General features: G+C 43.2%; 1 pseudogene; it reads right to left on the minus strand.

Annotated features, from left to right (window-relative positions):
• Window positions 1-2676: 2676 nt before the first annotated feature.
• Window positions 2677-3157, minus strand: Rps10-ps14 (ribosomal protein S10, pseudogene 14; annotated as a pseudogene).
• Window positions 3158-3561: the final 404 nt, after the last annotated feature.

Below are 3561 nucleotides of genomic sequence, written 5' to 3' on the forward strand. Positions count from 1 at the left end.
GCTCATGTTGACTCACTCTGAAGGGTTTTCTCACACACTTCATTTTAAATTTTTATTGCTTTCCAGGAGATGGGATTTTAGGCTGTGGGCTTGAATCAGAATGTACTCCCTTCAAACATGGCAAAAAGTCTAGCATTGTTTGACAATCAGTATCTAGACAAATGCTGATTTTACGTGCTGCCAGAGAAAGTAAAAATGCCCTTGCTGGAAGGCTATGTCACAGGCTGAACTTCACACTAGTGACAAATTAGGAACTGTGGTATTTTCAAGTTCATATACTATTTACATGAAATTATGCTAAATAATAGATAATTCCAACCTTTCGGCTCCTTTTTCCAAAACTAAGCAACCAGACGCCTGTCTTTCGACTATTTTAACTATTTGCTGTCAAGGCCACGTAAAGAGTAACGAAGGTTTTTAGTCCTCTGCTGTCATTTTGGAGAGCCCGTCCCAAGTTATCATATATTTCATTCTATTTTTTCATGCAACTCTAATCTTGAGTAGCTAAAATTTCAGCACATGGGACATAAATTAGTGCCTTGCTTTCCGTGTACCTTCAGTCGTTGACAGATGGTTCCTGGCAAGAATCAGCTTGGGTGGGGAGCGAAAGTTCCAGAAAAGGTAAGAATCTGTATGCATAGCTGATATCCCTCAGGCTTCCTCCTGTACTACACATGATAAACAGAGACCTTAGCCTGGCCTTCTGGGATGGCCCTTACCAATGACGGCTTTGTCTCTTGTTTGAATCCCAGTTCCCTGGTCTGTAAATCAGACCTAATTGTGTTTGTCATCTCCTTTACTACACTGGGGGATTTTAAGGACTGCAAAACCACATAGTGCTTGACAATATAAAATGTTATGGTAATGGTTAAAATGAAGAATGACCTTGTCAGGCCAATAAGCAATCTACTCCTAGGGAGAGAGCAAGGCATCTGGGATATGAATTAACTCTCTCTCTCTGACCACTGGGGCACCATTTTTAGCTAGTGTGCTAGAGGGCATGAAAGAGAGAACATAGCATTTCCCTTCCCACTGTGCCTGTCAGAATTTTTAAAATAACCGAAAATATATATGGGTGTCTTGAAAACTCTTAGAAAATTCAAACTATTAAATCTGCAAAGCCATCTTTCCATCCCACATAATTGCTAAAGGAACTAGTCTCCAAGTCTCATCCCTTTAAAATGTAAACTAAACTCTGCGTGCCTTCTATAAAGTTCTCTCTGAATTTGGCTTCAAAGCTTAGAATCAGGAACAATATTGCATTTGTCCTTCACAGCTCATTACGTTCCTGGAGTTTTAAGGCAGGAATCCTGGCTTAGGGAGTCCCAACAGAGGAGGCACCACCACCTGTCCCAGTTAAGTCAATTAAAGAGATGAGCATTAGTGAGAGACAACTAAAGAAGCTTTAATCAATGTAGGTACTGGGAGGAGAGACAGATAGAGGGCTATAGTTACCTCTAGTCTATCATTAGGGTCCTGATTTGAGCTTGAGATTTGAACAGAGGAAGGATTGTTGCTGGGCCCAAGCAGTATGTAGTTAAGTTTTCTTGTGGCTGTGACCCAGAGGATCAGCATGCTGCTTCTGATGCTACGGACTCTCTCAAAAAATACTCCTTGCCTTTGGGGGTAGGGGCAGAGTAATCTGACTCCCCTAAAATGACCTCTCCTGTTCCTGCAACCTCACCATCACACATACTCTAATTTTGGGGGGTGATGCATTCCACAGGACTCTGTGGACCTTAGGGGTTATCTTTCTCCTGATATAAGATGTTAATTAGCCTGCCCCATCTCCCTGGAATCTAAGGTTAGGGCAGAAAAGGTGGAGTCAGGGAAAAACACTGAAGAAGTAAAAGAAGCTAGAGGAAGGGCATTGAGTTGATCCAGTGACTCCTTTGATGACAATGTTATGAACTATCCTTGTATGCAAATGCTTTTGTGTACAATGCTTTGAATTATTTACATTTTAAAACCTATATTCTAAGCAGATCATTTATTTGAACTACCTTGATAGAGCCGTTCTAAAGAACGGAAACATCCTGCCTTGCAGTTTTTACAGACAAGAAAACTGAGTTCACTTTGCCCTGAGGGTTGTAAGAAGGAACCATGGCCGTTGCTACTCTCCTGGCTTCCTTCTGGTGATTAACAGACAGCCTGTGGCACCTCCAGGCTCGACTGCACCCTCTGACTTCTGTCTACAGCTCAGAGCATGCTCCTGTATCTACATCTGCATCTTTTATTTCCTGTTCATAAAGCTACCCCTTTTGACAGATTAGGAGACCACTGTACTTCAGTGTGACATCATGCCGAATCCGCTAATTCTGCAATAACCTTTTGCTAATATCGATAGACATTCTGAGGTCTAGAGGTCAGAACATTAGGGGGGTTGTGAAGAAAGAATTCAGCTCACAACACCATTTTCTTAAATCTGGGTATATTTAATCAATAAGGAATAATTCATTTTACCGCCACTAATTTATGTGACTGACTATTTTTTCAAGCTCCTTTAAGCATTTTGAGTGTTGAAACCCACCTTGCTCACCTGTTTGCGGATGTGCCTTTCTACATACCGGGCACTAAGTTCGGCCATTTCCCACATTTATGTCCGTTGTTTCAACTACTGATCTTTTTCCTCACGTGTTTCTTCAAAGTTTATTCAATACAACATAATCTCCAACTTCACTTAGGTGGCTGACCACATCCACGACCGAAGCTCCCTTTAAACTGGAATTCTGTTGCTGAACCAGCCCCAGCCTCACTTTTCTTGTCAGCTTCAGGGGACACAGCACTCCTTCTGTAGGTGTCTCTGCCTGCCTCCCCTCTTGTGAATCTTGCAGGCTGCTCACCCTCTGGGCCTTTGGGCCGAGGCCTGCCGGTCTCGGGACTGCTGCAGCATAGGGTGGCGGGCATGATCTCCAGAGGTAGGTGCAGTAATCCCAGAGTTACTGGATGCCCTCATTCGTGAGGTACCAGCAAACTGCTCCTTCTCGTAGCCTCGAGACTTGAGAGACTGCATGGCCTTCATGATATGAAGGTTGGGCACGTTCTTGTCGGCCAGCTCGGGGTGTTTGGGCATGTGGACATCTTTTTTGGCAACCATCCCGTCTTCCTTAAAAAGGAGTTCATAGATGGCAATCCGATTCTTCTGAGGCATCAACATCGCAGTGGCTGCAGGATCTGAGGCAGAGGCTGGAAAGTTAACTGCGGATCCTTAGCCAAGGCCATTTGTGTCACCTTGGGTTTGAACAAAGAAGCCTCTCTTCAGTAAAAGGTACTAATGCAGAGGCTCATGGTCGCTCCTTGTCTTAAGTGAATAAAATATATTACAGTTGTAAAATTTTAGAAAGCTTATCATTCCTTACACATTCCTGTCCCTGAGTATTCCGGGTGTTAGCATCATTTATTTCACTCCAGAGCTGACTACTTGTACAGATGTTCATCCCTGGTGGTCAGAAATTCAGAGTAGAATAGAGTTCAGGGAATTATATTTTATCAAGTTTTCTAGGTGGCGGGGATCATTGGGTCATCAAGTTTCCAGATATCCACATGGTGACAAGTGTTTCC

The sequence above is a fragment of the Rattus norvegicus genome, chromosome 2, assembly GCF_021556685.1.
Source record: "Rattus norvegicus strain SHRSP/BbbUtx chromosome 2, alternate assembly SHRSP_T2T, whole genome shotgun sequence".
Lineage (NCBI taxonomy): Eukaryota > Metazoa > Chordata > Mammalia > Rodentia > Muridae > Rattus > Rattus norvegicus.